Source organism: Apium graveolens, chromosome 3 (genome assembly GCF_009905375.1).
Source record: "Apium graveolens cultivar Ventura chromosome 3, ASM990537v1, whole genome shotgun sequence".
In the NCBI taxonomy this organism is placed as follows: domain Eukaryota; kingdom Viridiplantae; phylum Streptophyta; class Magnoliopsida; order Apiales; family Apiaceae; genus Apium; species Apium graveolens.
Window position 1 is genome coordinate 29,484,618 of NC_133649.1, and position 22,953 is coordinate 29,507,570.

General features: G+C 36.1%; 1 pseudogene; it reads left to right on the forward strand.

Annotated features, from left to right (window-relative positions):
• Positions 1 to 22,287: 22,287 nt before the first annotated feature.
• LOC141716106 (small nucleolar RNA snoR60) lies at positions 22,288 to 22,333 on the forward strand (annotated as a pseudogene).
• The last annotated feature ends 620 nt before the right edge of the window (positions 22,334 to 22,953 follow it).

The following is a 22,953-nucleotide window of genomic DNA, read 5'->3' on the forward strand; positions in this document are numbered from 1 at the left end:
CAACGGATATTCCCTATCCGTTGAAAGCCAAAATTGTTCTATCAACGGATATTCATTATCCGTTGAAAGACAAATACATTTCTGGTAATTTTATCTTTCAACGGATAAAATAGTGTTGTTCATCAACGGATAACTATTTACCTTATCCGTTGATGTGTCACGTCAGTGAGTCACAGCCGTTGATTCTTTTACTCAACCGTTGATACAGATATACAGTGTTGTATGTATTTGTGTTTACGGTAGTTTTCAGAATTTCTACAGTTTCATTTATTCCTGAACGGCTATCACTTACTTAAAAGTATCATTTAATTATTTTATTTATGTTTTAATTCAAGAAAGTATAAAAGCCCAATTGAATTCTTATTTTCACTTTACGCTTTCTTGCAATTATCATTCTCTTTCTCTCTCAATTCTCAAGTTTTTCTCTGCAACCTCTACTCACAACAATGGCACCAGTAGTCAAAATTATGTCTCAAACAGGATTTATTTATGAAAAGAATAATTTCATAGTCTTGGTTGAAAAGAATGAAGCCCATTCTGATTATCACAAGATGATGGACTTCATCAAGAACTGCAAACTGAGCTATGCAATGCTGGAAGCCCCAACCATCTACCGTGAAGTGATTGAGGAGATTTGGACAACTGCAGAGTTCAACTCCACAGATATGACTATTGCCTTCTCTCTCAAAGGTAAGGACTATTGCATTAATTGTGATGATATACAATCTTGCTTTAAGTTGCCTGAGAATAATGCCATGACACCGCATACTGATAAAGATGTCTCTGCAATGCTAGATTCCATAGGCTATGCTTTTGATTCTGCTAGTTTAGGTAGTATTAGAAGGAAAGGCCTTAGGAAAGAATGGAGTTTTCTTGGAGATGCCTTTATTAAGGTTTTCTCTGGGAAGATTAGCAATTTTGATGCTATCACTTCATCTCTTGTTAATATGCTCTATATGCTAGTTTCTGATAGATACTTTAATTTTAGCAACTGTGTTATGCTAGAATTAGGTTCCAGATTAGGCAACAAAGCTAATAGACCACATAACATCTACTTTGCTAGATTCTTTATGCTATTGGCTAACCATGTTGCTGAAGGTTTGGTTATATCCAATGAGAATAATAAACTCAAATGCTGGGCACAAGAGAAAAGGGTCCTTGCAGACCTTTTGAGAATGAACCTCAACAGCCAGGTGCCATTGGTATACTTGCCAATCATGAATGCACCACAGGTAAGTGAGGTAAATGTTTCTATAACTCCTACTATTTCCAACCCCAATGTTTCTTTGCCTTCTAGTGTGGCTATGGAACCTGTGTCATTGTCCAAACAGGCTCCTACCAAAGCCACCAAATCTAAAGTTTCCAAAGTCAAGTCAAAGAAACCTACCTCTGTTGTTTCTCAAAAGACAACAGTTGTAACAACTACCATAAACCCTGAAGGGAGTGAACAGGGTGTAAGTGGTGAGGGGAGGGGTGAACATCAAAAAGCCCCCCAGGATAAGGTGGGAGAGGTGAGTGGTACCCAAACCAGCCAAGCCACAGTCTCTCAAAAGACTGTAGTGGTTCAAAAGGAGTCCAACACATCCCTAGTTGCATCCTCCCAAAAGGATGTAACTATTGAAAATAGTCCCCAACCAGGAACACAGAACAAAAGAGGGAGGGACACTGAAGCTACACATTCACTAATTCAAGCCTTTTCAAGGAAGAAGAAGGCCAAAACCCTAGTTTCCACACAAGGGACACACACAACACAGATACATCCACCAGTATCTGTGCCTTCTCAAATTCAGCTTGATGTGATTCCAGCAAATGTGGAATCACAACCCCATTCTCTCAATATAGAAACACACCATTCCTCAAACTCTCCAACACCCTCTCTGGATGTGGATATGATATTCACATCAATTCCTGATTCTCCCTCATTAAAACTCAGGGAGGAGCCCCACTCAAAACCTGGTGATCATCATCTTTTAGATGATTTGTTGGATCATCAGCCAATTCTTTCAGATGTAGTTGCAGAATCTGTGTCACCACACTTAAAATCAATCCACACAGATTCAACAATTATGTCACTTTCTATCTCTATATCATTTCCTTCCTCAACGGATATCTCTCATCCGTTGGCAAGTGGTTGTTCTTCAACGGATAAGCTTAATAGCAGTTATCCGTTGATACCATCAGTTTCTACTTCAACGGATACTCCCTATCCGTTGATGGCCTCTACACACTTAACAGAAACAATTCCAACTGTAGAGGACATGGCAACTGTACAATCACTTTTAGGCTTGAGGGAAGGGAGTGATTTTTTGAGTGAGAGGCTGGGTTGCTCCCAGGCAAAAGGAGAGGTTGAGAGTCACCAAATGCATGCTATTTCTTCCAGCATGGCAAAAGTAAGTGAGAGGAGTGCCACCTTAGAAGGTGAAGGTGAGGGTGTGAGGGTGTGTGTGAGCCAGGGGGAGCCCCTGATGCAAGAAAAGAGAGAAATTGAGAGAAAGGCAGGTACAGAAGCTATAAGGGTGGATCCAGCCATTGCTAGTGAGTTAATGAAAGTGGATGATGCAGATAAGGAAAGACAATTTCAGCAACATTACAAAGCTGTCATTGATAACATTTCCTTGGATGCTGACACTTTTACTCACCCTGTTTCAGCCTATCAATTATTGGCTGCACAGGGCAATGTGGAGGCAGAACAGACACTACACATTGTACACACTTCAGAATCTCTTCTCAGAGACAAAGCTGCTGTCAACAGGCTGCCTTCTCAAGCTGGTGAGCCATCTGAAGAATTTGGAGTAAATTCTAATGATGATGACTCTAATTCTTTGAATGAGAGCATGAACTTAGGGGGAGTAGCAGGCCCAAGTTCTGTTCCTAATCTTCCTGTATGGGCATGGGCAAAACCATCAGCACCAGGAGAGTTTGGTGTCACTTTGGTCAAACAAGTCATGACAATTCAGTAGGCCATTCAGGAGACTCAGGATGCTGGTACCAAGGCAATTCTTCAAGCTCATCTGGAATCTCTGCATCTCTTGCAGTTGCAGCATTACCAGCAAAATCTAAGTGTGGATGAGCTCAAGATGGACATTGCTAATCTGAAATCCTACAATGCTGAGAAATTGGATTCAGTTATACCCTATGGTACTATGCAAGATTTGTTGGGGAGACTGAGGAAGGCATCTGATGCTGACAAGAGGCTGGCCAGATTGGAAGATAGGGTTCAAATAATTGAAGACTCTATGGTCACCATTCTTCAGAATCAACAAACTCAAACAAATCTACTCATGCAGCTGGCACAAGAACAAGGCTTGACCCCTACCCTTGATGATAACAAAAAGGGGGAGAATAAAGGGGAAGGGGAAGGGGAAGGAGAGCCATCTACAACAGTTCAGATTTCTCAAGTGCTAGTTCCTGTCATCACAACTTCTCCACCAATTCAAGTCAAAGGAAAGCTAGATGGAATTGATTTAATCCAGATAGCAGCAGCTGAATTACAAGTCAAAGAGCAAAGGAAGAAGATTGATGAAAAGATGCAACTAATATTTGGTTCTACAACTTCTCAATCACAATCTGTGAAGCATAGCACAACAGTGGAATCAATTATTATGGAACTCAAGCCAGTAGGGAGGCATAAGGATGGAGAAACTTCTTCCAAAGATTTGCAACCTATGGTTCTCAAGCCCAACAATAGATCCAATAAGGACTCTACAAAGAATCCTCTAAAAGAGGTGGATTTTCCTCTTCCAAAAGCTGATGAGGACAAGCTTTTAGGAAGAAGTATTGCATATCTCAAAGAGACCATGGATGAGGCTGTAAGGAGAAACATGGCTATTATCTTCAGAGAGGGAAAGAGCATATGTGTGATGCAAGGACATCCCAAATTCTCAATAGCCAAGAGGGAAGAAACCAAAAGGTTGAAGGAAGAAGCCAAACAGCTAAAGGCTGACAAAAGAGCACAAGCAAAGCTTGAAAAACAGCTAAAGTCAAGTCAGGCTGAAGAACAGAAAGAAATTGAAGACAAAGGTGAAGATGAAGCTATGGGGGACATGGTTGGTACTGAGATGGAGGAAAGAAGTAAGGAAGAATGGCAGAAAGGGAAAAGAAAGAAGGTCAATGCAAAGAGAAAGAAGGTAGATAAGACTGAAGAAACCCAATCAATATCCAAACCACTACCCTCTATTCCTGAACCCATTGTACCTGACCCCTTCATGAACATTCATGGTGAAACAATCATTCCCAAGGAGAAACCAATTGATTGGGACACCATCAAATTGCCTACCTTCCTAACCTCTTCTCCACCATCAAAGAAGCAGAAAAGAAGAATCAAATCAACACCCTCTAAAGCCTCAATCAAATTCACACAGAAGCCTAAACCTAAACCTCAAACCTCTAAAGATGATTATGTTCACATCTGTGATATAAAAGAATTTTCAGACATTGAACTCTATCTGGATGAGCTGGAGGATGTAAGGGGAATAGCTGCCTACAGACAGCTACCAGAAAGACTAGTGTTCAAATACAAAGGAGCTGGGGAAAGAACATGGCCTCTTCACAGAATTCTGAATGAAGGCTACTCTACCTTGATTAGAGTCTACTCAGCCATACATAAGGATTCTGGCTTTACCAGAACTGCCAGGACTGAGATTCTCAACAAGATTGCCAAGATAAGGAAAACTTGGAGGGAGCCCAATGCCTTGCCTAGAACTTTACTCATTCAAGAGAGAGGTATTACAATTCACAAATCACCTCATTGGTTGATGGAGTTCAGAGACAACAAAGGAGTCAGAAGATTTTTCAGAATTGAAGATCAGCTAAAGATTGCCAGTAATGAAACTCTCAAGGATATGCAATCTAAGTTAGATATCAATGAAGAAGATGAAGCTGAATTCTACAGACAACTTCAACTTCAAATAGAGGAGAATGACAGGAGGCTAGGAAAGAAAACCAGGGATCAAAGGAAAAGAAAGTAATTTGCTCAGGCTAAAGGAGCACCCTTGGAAACAATGTATTTCTTCAATTTCATCTCAGCATATACACTTTTGCAGCACTTTTGAATTTCTGCTTTGTTACAGTTTATATATTTGTTAAGTGTTTTGTTATCATCAAGCTAAACCCAAATTTATGCCTACAGTTCTAGTAGACATAAATAGGGGGAGATTGTTTGGAATATGTGTATTAGTTTGATGATAAGTTCAGCAAAACACTTAAGTAGAAATCTAGTGTTTGTAGCCTCAACGGATAAGACCATCTTGGCTATCCGTTGAAGGAGTAGCCTTACTTAGCAATAAGTTTGGTATTGTAGCACATCTCACTCTCTGGTTTCAAGCTGTAATTCTTAGATGTTGTTAGGAGATAATCAGTCATGTTGACTACTAATGGATGTACAAATAGGAGGGCTAATTGTAAATATTTCATGCCTTGTAATTTTGTATAAGTGAAGAAGTGTCAACGGATATTGAAGACCTTCAACGGATAAGAAACTAAGCTTCAACGGATGTCTCTAACGCTTCAACGGATAATATCCATCAACGGATAAGTGCTTCAACGGATAAAGCTTCAACTGCTAGAGCATCAACGGATAAAGCCATCAACGGATGAAAGCTTCAACGGATGCACTGCTAGAGCATCAACGGATAAAGCCATCAACGGATGAAAGCTTCAACGGATGCTCAGTCTCATAGCAGTTGATAGTGACAGTTAACAAAGCTGACAGAGGCACATGGATTGACAGAGATGTGGTAGCCTATTTCAGGAACAGCAGAAAAAGCAGCCGTTTTTAGTCTGGTTCAAAATGGAAAGTCAACAGATAATTCCATATTACATTGGATAAAAATGGAACAGAAACAAGTGGAGAACTATTGTCTTATTGTACTTTATCTTTGTCTTCACTTGTAAATTTGGTGTTATATAAACCAAGTAATAGCTAGTAATTAGATGTGAATTTTCCCTGAGCTGTTTAGAAATATCAAGAGAGAAAATCATCTAGTTCGTACTAGGAAGCAGCTGTGATTTAGTTTTGAATCACAGATTTTCTGAAATAACACATCTCTGGTGGAACAACAAATCCACCAGAAAAGTTTTTAAGTTCTTTGTGTTCATTACATTTGTGTTTGAATAGATATCTGTCTGCATCAGCTCCAAGCAATTCACACACATTTGATCACTCAAACACTTAGTCTTACAAACTGCTCAAAACTTGAAAAAGTTTTGAGATTTACATTCAACCCCCCTTCTGTAAATATCATTGTTAGTCCACTGGGAATAACATTAATCTCTTTATGTAGTGTGTTTCTACAGCATAAAATCACTCATTCAGGAAAGGAATTTGGAAGCATTATCCCTCAAAGGGGTCTCCGTCAAGGCGATCCCCTTTCCTCATAATTGTTTTTGATATGCATGGAGGGTTTATCGGCTCTTATTAAGTCTTATGAGCAGCGTGGTTTGATAATGGGAAATAAAGTAGCTAGGGGTGCTACTTCAATATCTCATTTATCACTACGCCATAAGTGGGCTACTGTAATACAAGTGTTACAAGGAGCGTTACATTAGTTAAGAAATTTTCGTCCTATTGTAACACCTCTCAGTTGGTGTTACAATAGCTATTAAGCTAGTGTTGCATAGTAATTCCGGTGTTGCACAACATGTAACACCAGCACATGGTGTTAAATTAGTTATTTTTTTTAAATTTTTTTAAAAATAAAATAAAAATAATATCATAAATTAGTATAAAATAAATATCAGAAATTAGTATAAAAATGATATTCTGGTTTATTTATAAAAAGGAAATGTAATATATAATTAAATTTAATTTATAAAAACAAATTATACATAAATACAGTAGTTACTTTATTTTTTTAATTTAATAAATAATATTTTAATAATTAATAAAATAGATATAATATATTTTTATAATATATAAAAATGAATATTTTATTATAAAACCAGAGTCAAAATTATTTTTTGATTTACTTTTTTACTCTAACATATTATATAATAAAGTACAAATTTTAAATTTATTATATATAAATACTTATGATCGTATTTTTTAAAATTAAATAAATAATAATTTTAATAGTTAATCCTAAAAACAAAATAAGAAATTAAAATATATACTGAAATAAGAAAATTTCAGGCGGTAATTTTCCCCCCAAAATGAAAACCCAATTGATAAACCTTGTTCCTCACAAGCTCCTCAGTTCTCTCGATGTCTCTCCCAATCACTAACTCTCTTTCCCAAACAAGATTAAAGCACAAATAGAAGACAAGTCGAAGGATAGTCACCCAAGTTCTCTTTCTGGCTCTGACTCAATCGACATGTCTATGGCTCGAATATTTGGGCGGTATTTCTGAAAGGCATATGTCATAGCCTACTCGTTTATTCGAGTATTTAACTCAACTCAAATAAGAATGTAATAAGTAAATAGTGGATCAAGCATCAGAGAGATCTCACAAAGTAACATCTGTCAAAGAATAAAGAAACATTGTTCATCTGCAGACTTGAAGATTCACTGGAAGAAGTTCAAGAATTTGATCATGCCTCAGTGATATAAATCAAGATCGTGGATTTAATCAAGTGACAGAGATCTCGTCAAGGTATCATTTATTACAAGGATTCAATCAGAACAACAAAGTCAAGACATGAAGAAACGTCACGAAAGTTAGTCACTCATGAACCAGACAGTACATCGAGTGTCAGCATTGAAGTGACGGAATTGATTCATAAGTCTCAGTGACTTTCAGAAGATTGTCAGAAGAATGGTTGCTGCTCAGGGTTAGTATTAATTCTCCATTAATTAATTAAGTCATATAATTTAATTAAGAAAATAAATTATATCTGCAAGGATTAATTTATTAATTAATTGAATTAAATTGATTAATTAATTTAGAATTAATATTAAGGAATTACAGAATTTTAATTGGTTTAAAATCTATTTAAATTGGAACAAGGCAAACTGATTGTATTAGTATGACAATCGGTATGACAATCAATAGTCATACCGAAAGTCATGCTAATTCATTTGATTGTCTTGTTAGAATTTTTATTAGTTTAAAAATCTGTTATTAATCTTTGCAAGACAATCTGAATTGTACTTATGTAACAATCGGTATGACAATCAATTGTCATACCGAAAGTCATGCTGGTTCAAAGGATTGTCATTGCAGTTCATTTGTATTCGGCTGTTTACTTAAAAAGAGCAAAAGAAGCAGAAGATCACATTCATTCAAAAATAGAGCAGCAACATACAGAACAAGAAAAAAGCAGAGAACAAAAGAAAAATATTTCATCATCCATCTGCTTATTCAAGATCAAATATTCTAGTTTGTTAATGTTAAATCCAAACCACTAGAATTACTTATCTTGTTCCTGTATATCAATCTAGCGGATTAAAATCCCTAGAACTTAATCTCAAATCGCTTTTAGCATTTGATCTTTTAATTACAAAAATAGAAAAAGTTCATGTCGAATTTATTCTAAATTTGTAATAATTGATTTGAGATTAATCCCTTGTAATCGATACCGTAGTTGTAACACCTTTCAAGTTTAATAAAAGTTTTATTTAACTTGAATTTTGTTTCACAATTTTATTCCGCATTTTATTCGACGAAACGGTATTGTTTGCATTCAACCCCCCCTTCTACAAACAAATTGGGACCTAACAATTGGTATCAGAGCCTTCTGATTAACGTACAAATCAAGATCCTAGACTTTTGTGTTTCTTTCACTTCTTGAATTTTTATTCACTCAAAAATTCATTATGACTACACAAAAAGTTGGAACCGTTAAAATTCCACTTTTCGATAAAGAAAATTATGTGATGTGGAAGAAGAAGATGCTACTGTTTTTACAGGTTGCTAATCCCAAATATTTGCAAGTGTTGAAGAAGGGTCCAAAAATTCCTATGGTTATTGAACCAGAGGTAATAGAGAATGATGTGGTGATCACCCAAGCGAGAACTTATGTGAAGGATCCTGAGGACTTCTCTCCTGCTGAAATAGAAGAAGCTTCCCTGGATGCTAGCCTTCAATTAATCTTAGTAGATTCCCTTAATCCCCTAATGAATAGACATGTGATGAATTGTAAAGATTCCAAACATATCTGGGAAACTATTGAGATTATTAATGAAGGCACAGAGGAAGTTAGGGAGAACAAACTAGAAATCCTAACCTCTGAGTATGAATACTTTAAATCCAATCCAGGAGAAGGAATCACTGAAGTGTTTGAGAGGTACAATGCATTGATCAATAACCTGAATATTAATGGTAAATACTATTCCATCAGGGAGGTCAACAAAAAGTTCCTTTTGACACTGCCAACTCATCTCGAACATAGAATCACTGCCATAAGAGAAGCAAGAGATCTGAGTGAGATTTCTTTGGAAAGGCTCTATGGTGTGTTAAAGACTTATGAGTTGGAGCAGATTCAGCAGAAGGAGGTTTACGGGAAAGGAAGGGTGGTCAGCACGTCTACTGCTCTGGTAGCTGATGAACAACAACAACAACAACCACTATATCAACAACAATCTCAACAGTCAGACAGAATGGTACAGTCTTCCAAGGTTGAAGACAATGTTATAGTAGCAGAATTTGATTCTCCTACTACCAATCAATCAGGAGATGATTATTATTCCTTGGAAGAACTGGAGCAATTGGAGGATGAGTCAATGGCCCTGATTGTCAAGAGATTCTCAAATGTCAGATTCAAAAGGAATCCCAAGTTCAAGTACAAGTCCAACTACAACAGATTCCAGAAAGGTGGATCTTCATCCTCTAACACCAGCAGTGGTGGGTATAAAACAGGGATGGTTGATCGAAGCACCATCCGATGCTTCAACTGTAATGAGTTGGGACACTTTGCCACAGAATGCAGAAAGCCAAAACAGGCAAGGAAGAACTCTTATGATTCTAATCAGAAGAGTAAATCTGAAAGGGCGTACCTGGCAAAGGGAAGAAGTTGGGATGATACTGACAGTGAAGATGAAGAAGTTGGGAATCTTGCTCTCATGGTTAGTGATGCAAGCACCTCATCGTCAAGAAAAGAGGGCATTAAACAGGTACAACCGGTAGTGTGGATTCTTGACAGTGGATCGTCAAGACATATGACCGGAGATAGAGCCCTGCTATCAAATGTGGTTGAGAAAGCTGGCCCAGTGGTTACCTTTGGAGATAACAGCAAAGGTTTAACGGAGGGATATGGCTGTTTGCAAGCTGGAAATGTTATCATTGAAAATGTATATCTTGTGCAAGGACTTGAACACAATCTGCTTAGCATTAGTCAGTTCTGTGACAACGGCTACAATGTTTTATTCGACAAGCTGAAGTGTCAGATTCTGCACAAGAAAAGTGAAAAACCCTCTTTAATGGGAATACGGAAAGGAAATCTGTTCGTAGCTGACATGAACTCTGGAAGCAATCTTGAAGTCAATTGTTTCTATGCAAAAGCATCGTCAAATGAGAGTTGGCTATGGCACAAGAGACTTTCCCATCTCAATTTCAAGACAATGAATTCTCTTGTCAAAAGAGAATTGGTAAGAGGTCTGCCTCAGCTGGAATTCTCTCCAGAAGGACTGTGTGAGGCTTGCCAGAAAGGAAAGTCAAAGAAAGCAAGTCACAAAGGCACTGACACATCTTCCATAACTGGTGTTCTGCAATTATTGCACATGGATTTATTTGGTCCAGTTAATATCCTTTCTATGTCAAAGAAGTGTTACTGTCTTGTGATAGTTGATGACTATTCCAAGTATACGTGGGTTTTATTTCTTCACTCTAAGGATGAAACACCACAAGTTGTGATTGATCATATCAAGATGATTGAGTTAGATTCTAACGTCCCTGTTAGAGCAATAAGGTCAGATAATGGAACAGAATTTAAGAATGCACTTCTAAATGGATTCTGTACAGACAAAGGGATTACCAGACAATTTTCAGCTCCTAGAACCCCTCAGCAAAATGGAGTGGTAGAAAGGAAGAATCGTACATTGATTGAAGCTGCAAGAACGATGTTAAATGAATCAGGTCTTCCAATGTACTTTTGGGCTGAAGCTGTCAATACTGCATGTTATACTCAGAATCGAACTCTAATCAACAAAGACTTCATGAAAACTCCTTATGAGATTTTGAATGAACAGAAACCTTCTATCAAATACTTTCATGTATTTGGTGCCAGATGCTTCGTGCTCAAGGATGGAGATGATCGTCGTGGTAAGTTCGAGGCAAAGGCATATGAGGGTATTTTTGTTGGATATGGAAGAAGATCATATAGAGTGTATATCATTGATCAACACAAAGTAACTGAAAGTGTCAATGTTACTTTTGATGACACTAAACTCCCTAGTATCCAAACTGAAGATCCTTCTGAGAAACTGAAGTTTGATGATATGTCAGATTCAGAGTCAGAACATGGTCAAGAACCTGAGGTTGTTGCTGTTGAAGAACCTGTTAATCCTGATAATACTCAAGGTAATAGTGATGGAAACTCTGGAAACAATGGAGATACCACTGCTACTGACGGAGAATCTTCAAGTCAACATGGCAACAACTCAGGGGGAGATGCTGAAGGATCATCTAGTAGGACACAACATCACAATGAATTTCAAGGCGAATCATCAAGATCAAATCTTCCAAGACAGACAGTCTGGAATAAAGCTCACCCTTTTGAGTTGATTATTGGTGATCCAGATGTTGGAGTCAGAACTAGACGTGCTACTCAAAATGAGTGTCTGTTCTCAGGATTTCTCTCTGAGATAGAACCTAAGAAAATTGAAGAAGCACTAACTGATCCAGATTGGGTGATTGCTATGCAAGATGAACTCAATCAGTTTGAAAGTCAACAAGTCTGGAAACTGGTACCTAGGCCTGTACACAAGAAAGCTGTTGGTACAAGGTGGGTATTCAGGAATAAACTAGATGAAGATGGTGTGGTTACAAGAAACAAGGCAAGACTGGTAGCTAAAGGGTATTCTCAAGCTGAAGGTATTGATTATGATGAAACCTATGCTCCAGTGGCTAGACTTGAGGCCATAAGGATATTTCTGGCATTCGCAGCATTTTCAAACTTTAAAGTTTATCAAATGGATGTCAAGAGCGCCTTTCTGAATGGAAAGTTGGATGAAGAGGTATATGTAGAGCAACCTCCTGGTTTTGAAGATCCAGATCATATGGATTTTGTCTTCTTTCTTTTCAAGGCTATCTATGGGCTAAAACAGTCACCAAGAAAATGGTATGACACTCTCTCTGAATTTCTTATTGAAAATAGCTTTATTAGAGGTGTCATAGACAAAACTCTCTTTTCTAAAAAACATAAGAATGATACTATATTAGTCCAAGTCTATGTGGATGATATAATATTTGGGTCTACTAATGATAATCTCTGTAAGAGATTTGCTAAGTTAATGCACAGCAAGTTTGAAATGAGCATGATGGGAGAGCTGAAGTTCTTTCTTGGATTACAAGTAAATCAAAGGTTAGATGGAACATTTATTTGTCAATCCAAGTATCTCAAGGAACTCCTCAAAAAGTACAATCTAGAGGATTCTGCATCAGCAAGGACTCCATCAACTACAGCTGTCAAGCTTGGACCATGTGAAAACTCCATTAAGGTAGATGTCACAAGCTACAGAGGTATGATTGGCTCGTTACTCTATCTTACTGCAAGTAGACCAGATATTATGTATGCTACATGCCTATGTGCAAGGTTCCAAGCGGATCCTAGAGATATTCATCTCGTTGCTGTTAAACGAATCTTAAGATATCTTAAGGGAACACCAAATCTAGGTATTTGGTACCCTAAAGAATCTGGTTTTAACCTTGTTGGATATACAGATTCAGATTACGCAGGAAGTGTTGTTGATAGGAAAAGCACCTCAGGAAGTTGTCAATTCCTAGGAAGCAGGCTAGTCTCATGGTACAGCAAGAAACAGCAAACAGTTTCCAACTCAACGGCCGAGGCTGAATATATTGCTGCTGGAAGCTGCTGTGCTCAGATCTTGTGGATTAGGAATCAACTACGAGACTATGGCTCTGTATTGAACAAGATTCCTATTTTATGTGACAATACAAGTGCAATAGCCATCACCAACAACCCTGTGCAGCACTCGAGGACAAAGCACATTGACATCAGGTATCATTTTATTAGAGAGCACGTCATGAATGGTACTGTTGAACTATTTTTTGTTCCAACAGAAGAACAAATAGCAGATATTTTCACTAAACCACTTGACGAATCCACATTTACCAGATTAGTTGGTAAATTGGGCATGTTAAATAGTTTTAGTGATTAATTTAATTAATATCTGGAATCTGTTCTTGAATGAATTTACAAATGAATTTTTCATAAATGAAAAATTCATTTGCAAATTTATTTTATCATTTTATCATATTTCTTGCTTATTTCTATGTAATATATATTATCTTATCTATGTTATTTACTCTACTTGTTAATTTAAAATATCTCAGAATATTTTATTTCCTCTAAAGATATTTTTCTATGAATTTTATTTGCTAAAATTCAACATAAATCTATTTTTGGAATAAAAATAATTAATTCTGATATATTATCTTTGTTTCTGTAAAAATTATAAGTTTTTATTTTAGTTTTACTATTTTGAAATAAAGTTTCAGTACATTAATAGTTGTCTGTACATATTCATTCTGTTTTAATACTGCAAAGACTATCGGCAAGACAATTTTAATTGTCTTGCCGAAAATCATTTCAGTATTCTTGTAAATATAAATATGTTAATAGTTATTTTATATTAATACTAGAAAGACTATCGGCAAGACAATTGAAATTGTCTTGCTGAAAATCATTTTAGTATATAATGATTGCTTATTTTAAAATATCAGATTAATTTTATAACTGGCAAGACAATCGGTAGGACTATTGATTGTCATGCCAGTAATAAAATTAATATCAGAATTATTTTGTACTGGTATGACAATCGGTATGACTATCAGATTGTCATACCAGTTATATTTTTAATACTCTTTTTATTTGTTTTATTTTCCTTCTTTTTGCCTGGTATGACAATCGGTATGACAATCCCGGATTGTCATACCAGCTGTTATATAAGGCTTGTACTGCTTTGTTTTCAACCATTTTCACTATAGCAGTTCATTTCTTTAAAAATTTCTAACAGTTTACTCTTTTTTACTCTCTTCTCTCTCCTCGAACAAGATCAAAACCAAACCAAAAATCTGATTCATTTCTTTGCTCGAGTTTTTACTCAGCACACTTAATCATCACTTTGTGATATATACATACAAGTATATACATAAAGAAGTGCTGCTGAAATTTTCTTAAATAAATAAAAATTATTATAAATAAGTTTGCCCCTTCAAATTCCTTTTTAATTTTAATTTCAGATTTGTGTCTTTTGGTTTATCAAAATTGTGCTTGTGAGTTAAGAATTTTAACAAGATACATTTCGGTCTAAATTTTTTGATTATAATTAATTTAATTCGAATTATTAAATTAATTTAATTAATTCGAATTTTCTTAATATTATTCTTAAAATTCTGATAAGCTTGTGTCTTATTATTATTCTTTTAAAAAAAAAAATGGCTCTCAATTTCCAAATTGTCGCGCATAATCAAGTTGGTTATTTCAATCCGGAAAGATGTGATGTTGAAAAATTTAAGCCTTGGATTAGATTTTTAAATGATCATTCGATTGTTAGCTCTGCTATTAAATCAAATGTGATTTTAAACGTCGATCTACTTAGACTAATTTGCACAACTTCTACTGTGGCTGTTGATTCAAAATCTTTTTCATTCACCATCGCAAACACACAGTATGTAGTTGATGAAACAGTCGTCAATCGTGCTTTAAATTTTCCACTAGACAATTTCTGTAATTTACCCTCTGAAAATGATATCACAAATTTTTTCAATGCCATTCACTATCAGGGGGTGATCAATTTAACCAAACTTTCTAAATCAAATTTGGTGTCTGAATGGGATATATTCTTCGATACACTTTCCAAAGTGTTTGCCAACTGTACAAAATCTAATTTTCATAACATTACTTCCACCCTGCAGTATATTGGTCTTGCGGTTGTTTTCAATCAAAGGATCAATTTTGGCAAACTACTTTTTCCCATTCTCTTGAGACGTCTAACTTCTGCTTTACGTGATCATTCTACAAATCGTAGGGTATCATGTTACTATGCTCGTTTTCTTATGCTCATAGCAGATCATCTACTCACCCCTGAACACAAAGCACTTTTTGCTAACTCTGCTGTAACTGAACCCCCACCAGTTAGCAAAAAGATTTACACTCGCCAAGACACAACCTTCAAATTTATGCAAGTACCAGTACTTGTATCTGCTTTCATGGCCAATTATATTCCCTTGCCTATTTTTAATCTTCCCGGCCATGAACAGCAACCTCAACCTCCAGTGGTTCAAGCCACCCAGGCTCTTCCATTACAGGTAGTAACTTCTCACTCTCACTCTCTTCCTACTTCTGTTAACAGACCCTCAGTGGTTGATAGGGCTGACCATGAAGTTGTAGAACCACAGCTTCAATCCCAGGTCATAGAGCCAAACACAGAGTCTCATTCTATCTCACCCTCTCCCCCACTGTCTAAAATGTTACCCAGAAGATTACTAGGAAGTAGTACAATGTTAAATATGAGTGAACCCTCAGCTCTGCCTCCTCCTAAGAAAAGAAAAACCTATTCTGAGGCATCTGAAAGCCCATCCTTGTCCTCCCAACAGGACATGGACTTTGAAATGGCCAATGAACAGTTACTAGAGGCATTCTCTCAACAGGATGCATCTATTGAAATTCGCCATCGGGCCATGGCATCTTGTACTGAGTCAAGCACAATTCCATTACTCACAATGGAACCATACACTTCCCCAGATAAAACTCAGGACACCCAGCGAGGAGTGCACGTCGAGTCGGTTACAGTGCCTGCCATAGTTACGGCAGAAGAGCATTCACATGCTTCAGAGGGAAAATCTGACTCTCCGCCATCTTTAATAGAGTCATTTTCTCCCCTCCCAGATCCAACAACTCTGGCTCCCTTATGGGATTCTCCACTCGCAGATTTATCTGGAGAAAGTGGAGGGCAACTCGGTCAATCTATCCCTGAAGCAATTCAGACATCTATTCCAAAAGATTTGATAGCATTGACTGAGGATCGGGACTCGCGAATTCCCATTGCACCACCACTGACCTCTCTTGAAGAGGCTAGGGTGATTTTTAATGCAGGTACACAAGAACAGCAATTGGAAGACTCCTCACGAGCAATCATATTGAGAGAAACACATGCACGTGAGATGAGTGAACCAAACACGAGTGAACTTCAGGTGAGAGCACACACAGACACTGATACTGTCAACCTGTTAGCTCAGATTGCTGCACTGAAAGAAGAACTTGTTAAAAGTCAAGCTGAAGCTCAAGCATTCAAAGCACAAGTGGTTGAACGGTCTTCTTCTTCCACCTCTGTCGACAATCAGCTTGCGATCATAAGGAATGACATCTCAGATTTAAAGACTGCTGTAATACCAAAGCTCAATTCTATTCAGGACACTCCAAACTTATCAACTGATGACATATCCAACTTCTGCTCCCTACATACAAGAATGACTTCTCTTGAAGACCTCGTTGAGATGAATCATTCACTGGACAACTCAAGATTTGTAAAGATAGAGACGGGCATGGAACATCTAAATGAAGGCATGAAGCACTTATATTACATGATCAAGAATTCTCATTGCCCTAATGAAGAACAAAGAGCTTATTTTGAAGGACCGTCTGGTGGAGGATCAGGCTCTGGAAGTGGTGGAGGTTTCAAAGGAAAGTCTGTAGAGGATCCCTCAACTAAGGGGGAGAAGAAAGGAGGGAGTAGTTCCAAAGGGAAAGAAAAAGATACTTCTGCTGGAGATAAAGGAAAGGCTGATGATGCCTACTACAGTGGAGAACAGGATGACTTCGATATTTTTGACATTCCCACTGAACCAGTTCAGGAAGATAAAGATGGGTTATTTGAAGCTGAAGAAGAAAGTGATTTTGAAGATTGGGAAGAAGAAGATACAGTGGATCCTAGGTTTGAGAAAGAATTTCAGAAAGAACAGTCAGAAATGCAAAGAAAAGAAGCTGAACTCAAGAAGGTCTCACAGATCATTGATAGGAGAAAAGACATACAAAGGACAGAAACTCTTCAGAAGCAACGTCTTCATGACATTAAAGCTCAAGAAAGGAGAAGAGATGTCAGACTGAAGATGGGTGTAAAGTGGGATGAAGCTAGGAGAGTACTCGATATGCCTCAGCTATGCACTAACAATGATAGGCAGTTCTTACATCTTCTTGACAAGCTGGAAATATCAAATCCTAACAATGACATGTACATGAATGCTATCAAGACTGAAGTCTCAAGGATCACAGCTGCTTTTGATAGATCCCTAAATGAGATGAGCATTTTTGTATATAGTCAGAGTGAAGGATCATTCAAGGTGTCACTTCATCTATTCGAGAATCGTTCGTTGTCAGAGATTTGGGTTCTTTTAAACAAAGTGAAAAGAAGCTCAGAGTTGAATGAAGTTCTTCGGGAAAGACTTAAAGAGTTTGCCAGCAGGGCTAGTCCTCAAGTGGTCAACAATCCTCATCAAGTGAGATTCTTTAAGTCTGATTGTCTTCAAATCTGTCAGCTAGATGTACAATCTCTTAAAGACTACTCAGCTAAGCATCTGGTCTGGATGGAACATCATTTGAGAACAGCTGGATATTCATCCATGTTGAAGACTCAAGCTGCTGACTTGATTCAAGCTTATTGTGAGAAGAATGTTAAAAGGTACAATCAACTCAAGAATAAGTTGAAGACAGTTGGAGTTCAACCAGTCAGACCTGCAAGCTTCACTTCAGAAAAGGATCGTGTTTTTGACAAGGAATTGCTTCAAGATTTGGAAGAAGGTGAAGTCAGAAGAGAAGACAACTAAAGTCAATTAGCTCAAAACTCAATGTAATATGATTAGAGCGTTATGAATCAAGATAGTCTAATGTAGTTATATGTTCAGGCTAGAGGAACATCTATCTTGTATTCACTTGTAAATTTCATTTGGAATCTGGAAAATGTTAAATATAATCCAGAACTTTTCTGCTATTTACTTTACATTATTGTTTATATCTTTTTCTTATTTGATTAGTTGAGTTATCCTCTAGGTATTTGTTGTTATTGTCTAACAAGCAAATAGGGGGAGATTGAAAGGCATATGTCATAGCCTACTCGTTTATTCGAGTATTTAACTCAACTCAAATAAGAATGTAATAAGTAAATAGTGGATCAAGCATCAGAGAGATCTCACAAAGTAACATCTGTCAAAGAATAAAGAAACATTGTTCATCTGCAGACTTGAAGATTCACTGGAAGAAGTTCAAGAATTTGATCATGCCTCAGTGATATAAATCAAGATCGTGGATTTAATCAAGTGACAGAGATCTCGTCAAGGTATCATTTATTACAAGGATTCAATCAGAACAACAAAGTCAAGACATGAAGAAACGTCACGAAAGTTAGTCACTCATGAACCAGACAGTACATCGAGTGTCAGCATTGAAGTGACGGAATTGATTCATAAGTCTCAGTGACTTTCAGAAGATTGTCAGAAGAATGGTTGCTGCTCAGGGTTAGTATTAATTCTCCATTAATTAATTAAGTCATATAATTTAATTAAGAAAATAAATTATATCTGCAAGGATTAATTTATTAATTAATTGAATTAAATTGATTAATTAATTTAGAATTAATATTAAGGAATTACAGAATTTTAATTGGTTTAAAATCTATTTAAATTGGAACAAGGCAAACTGATTGTATTAGTATGACAATCGGTATGACAATCAATAGTCATACCGAAAGTCATGCTAATTCATTTGATTGTCTTGTTAGAATTTTTATTAGTTTAAAAATCTGTTATTAATCTTTGCAAGACAATCTGAATTGTACTTATGTAACAATCGGTATGACAATCAATTGTCATACCGAAAGTCATGCTGGTTCAAAGGATTGTCATTGCAGTTCATTTGTATTCGGCTGTTTACTTAAAAAGAGCAAAAGAAGCAGAAGATCACATTCATTCAAAAATAGAGCAGCAACATACAGAACAAGAAAAAAGCAGAGAACAAAAGAAAAATATTTCATCATCCATCTGCTTATTCAAGATCAAATATTCTAGTTTGTTAATGTTAAATCCAAACCACTAGAATTACTTATCTTGTTCCTGTATATCAATCTAGCGGATTAAAATCCCTAGAACTTAATCTCAAATCGCTTTTAGCATTTGATCTTTTAATTACAAAAATAGAAAAAGTTCATGTCGAATTTATTCTAAATTTGTAATAATTGATTTGAGATTAATCCCTTGTAATCGATACCGTAGTTGTAACACCTTTCAAGTTTAATAAAAGTTTTATTTAACTTGAATTTTGTTTCACAATTTTATTCCGCATTTTATTCGACGAAACGGTATTGTTTGCATTCAACCCCCCCTTCTACAAACAAATTGGGACCTAACAATTTCCCCCCCAAGTGAAAACTTCTTCGACAAATCTCTCACAATCTCAGACTCTCAGCCTCCTCTCCCGCTTCACTTGTTCCCTGAAGGTACTCTCTCTCTCTCTCTCTCTTGTATTGACTACAACATCGATTACAAACTCTTCTTCTTCTTTCTGGTTAGATTTCTCAATTTTAGTTTTTTGTTTGATTTGGAGATAATATTTAAGATTTTGAATTTCTTAGCATCTTCTTCTCTCTGCTTCGATTAGTAATTAATTTGTGTTTTACTAATTAAGATATTTGAGTTGGATGTTTGAGTAATTAGGGTACGAATTAGGTATTTTAACGATTAGGTGTCTCGATTACCGGATTCAGCTGCCAAATTAGGTATACACCATTTTATGTTGATCTCTGTATTGATGTTTTGTGTGATTAAGTAATTTTATTTATCAATGCCACGAGTATGGACGGGAAAAGAAGACATTCGGGCAATTACCAAAACAGCCCGTCTGCTGTATGAGATAAACTTGATGTGAGTGTGTGTGCACATACTCCATCTCACTGGATTATAATTATTCCAGTTGTTAGTTACTGGTGACTAACACTGAAATTTATCAATCTATATCCGAGTACGATATGACAGATATCCAGATCCTGTGGATTGTAGTTCATAGATGGAATAATAAGAACATCTTTCTGCACAAGTCATTACAGGTAATTTGGATAAGAACATTATTCTGAACAAGTCATTACAAGTAATTTGGTTACAATTTAGAGCATTAAAATAAAAACAAATTGTACCTTTATGAGTTGATTGTTTTCAAGTTCAGACTAATCATGTTTGCAACTGAGTCATGCTAATTATATACCTTGTAGGTTACTGCAATTGGGCATATTACAATCTTAGCTGCAATACAGAGATATGTACCAGGATTGGTGGATCATAACTGTTTATAAAGTTCTGGTCTGATTGTGTGGATTCAATAGAACGTATCACATTGTAACTATTTTTGTGTATTGGCAGATTCCGTCCACATATGGAGCATAGAGGTTGGATCTCCCGAGGCATCTTGAGATTCAAGGTTTAATTCTACTGTTGAATAATATGCATGTGATTGACACATACTTATTATGTTGCTTCACTTGACCTATTGATATACAACAGTCTAGCTACTAAAATGCGAAATTGTGAACTAGTTACCCAGACCGACACTATTTTATAGACCAGCACTTTGTAAGCATGTGTTTGATTAGATTAAAAATGAGGTTATATCTCTACTACTGAGATCTCTACTCTGGTGAGTCCTATGTACATATTACTCTCCTGGTTTCGCAGGGATACGCCAAGTATATTTGGTTTATTTATTCCGCGTTAGATAAAAACAAGGACAACCGCTAGCAGCTGTGCTCGAGGCACATTGTTTCTGCATGTGTCAGTAAATTTGCTAAAGAACTTTCAGCTTATATATAATTTCAATTTTCTGATGTAGTTCTTCAGTCTTACACATCCTTGCTGACTGAATATATATATATATATATATATATATATATATCTTTCTCAAGAATGTTTTTTATTCTTTCTCTGCATTTATTTGACAAATTAGTGAGCAACAACGCAGTGACGTACAAAAAAGTTATCATGAATTTCTCTTCCGACTTAAAGGTAGTCTATCCAGCTGCGTAGTTAAATTTTAGCGGTAGAGATTTACGTGTTTCTTAAAGTTTATAGTTAGCAAGAAAAAGGCAAAGTTAAATGCTAATCCACTTCAGTTCAATTCAATATCTATTTGCTGTAGGATGGAGAAGCTTATGCTTACCAGCTTGACGTTCTTGCACCAGAGCATAACAGTCCATCCACCTTAGAGATCAAGGATCCTGCCAAAAGAGAAGTTGGACATATATCTTTAAGTGGTATCTTTTGGCTACATTGTTTGCTATCATTTTATTTTTAGGAATATCTATCTTGCATAAGTAATCCGTTTGAAGTAAAACATATATATATATAATTGAAAGTTTCATATATTGCTTATGATGTGTTTCACATCAAGTGAGAGAAATTTAAATTTGATGCCATCGTCTGTTTGTACTACATTTTTGTGTATTCTGATCTTTTGCTAAATTCACAAATAAGTCTAAGTCATAAAATGTATCATCGCTGCAGCGTACTTATTCATATACTGTGGAATAAAATGTATGATCTCGTTGGCCCTGTAAGCAGTCCTTTCAATAATAGTTATTATTTTGTTCTCTTTATAGAATAGAATTTACAGATTAGTACTTAACTTTTCTGTCCTACTCTTTTGTAGTTTGGAGTGGTGTATGCTGTTGAGTTTTCTCATAGGAGTGGTAGGGATTTGGTTAATATGGCAAAGAAATGTACTAATGTTATACCTATTATTAAGGATGCGAGACATCCAATCAAGTATCATATGCTTGTTGGAATGGTAAATGTTATATTTTCAGATGTTGCTCAGCCTGATCACGTATACTTCTTCTGGCTGTGATTAGATTCTTGTTCTTTTGTTTAGTTCGATGACTTAGTTTAGTGTTTTAATTAAATCATTTTGGTATAGCGTGTCAATCACCAGCTTTACCAATTTATTAGATTATATCCTATACTACTTTGTAAAACTTTCTTAGGTGTTTCAGATATTTTTTGTGAATTAAAAACTACAAGATTTTGAGTAGATGGTTAGTTGTAGTTTTGATTTTGAGCTTAAATCTGGCTCAACAATCTGAAATTTAAATAGTATTTTTGTTTATTTGTTTAAGCATGTATGGTTGTTTGAAATAGCAGATGATGAGCTTACTCGGATTCCCCTTCAGGATATACTGTTGGAGGAAGGATTCGCCAAGTAGGTAGCCTCTTCCAAATTAAATTAGTTTTGTGTGTGATTCTTACTTGTTTTTCTTTTAGTATATTTTAACATAATTCGCGTAGCTAGCATCTATTGCAAAATCCTCATTTCCCCTGTCTAAGTCCAAAATGCATTTTGTATTAATTCTTATGCAATTTGGTGTGACTTGTGTACAGGAGCAAGTAGGTGAATGAGGGAGAACAAGTAGCTCTCTGCTGGTTATTTTGTATTCAGATCAGGAAAGTGTAGAAGGGCAAAAAGTGCTTCCCTGCCTGGTTATTTTATATAATTTCATATCAAAGGATAGTCGACGAGTAATTTTTTTCTATCCAAGGATAGCTTGGATTTTATGTTGTAGTTGTTGGAGTTAGAGATGAGACTCTTATGTAGTGGTATGGTTTGAACATTGAGACTGTTACTTAATAGTTTGGTTCAAAAAATTGAGACTCATGTATGCAAATTTGATATTTTATTAATTATATATGGGATTGTTACATTTGACTATTCTAGTGTAATATATGTTTACATATAGTGTTATATTACATATGGTAGTGTTGCTTAATTACAAAAAAATTAGTGTTACAATAGATAAAACAGAC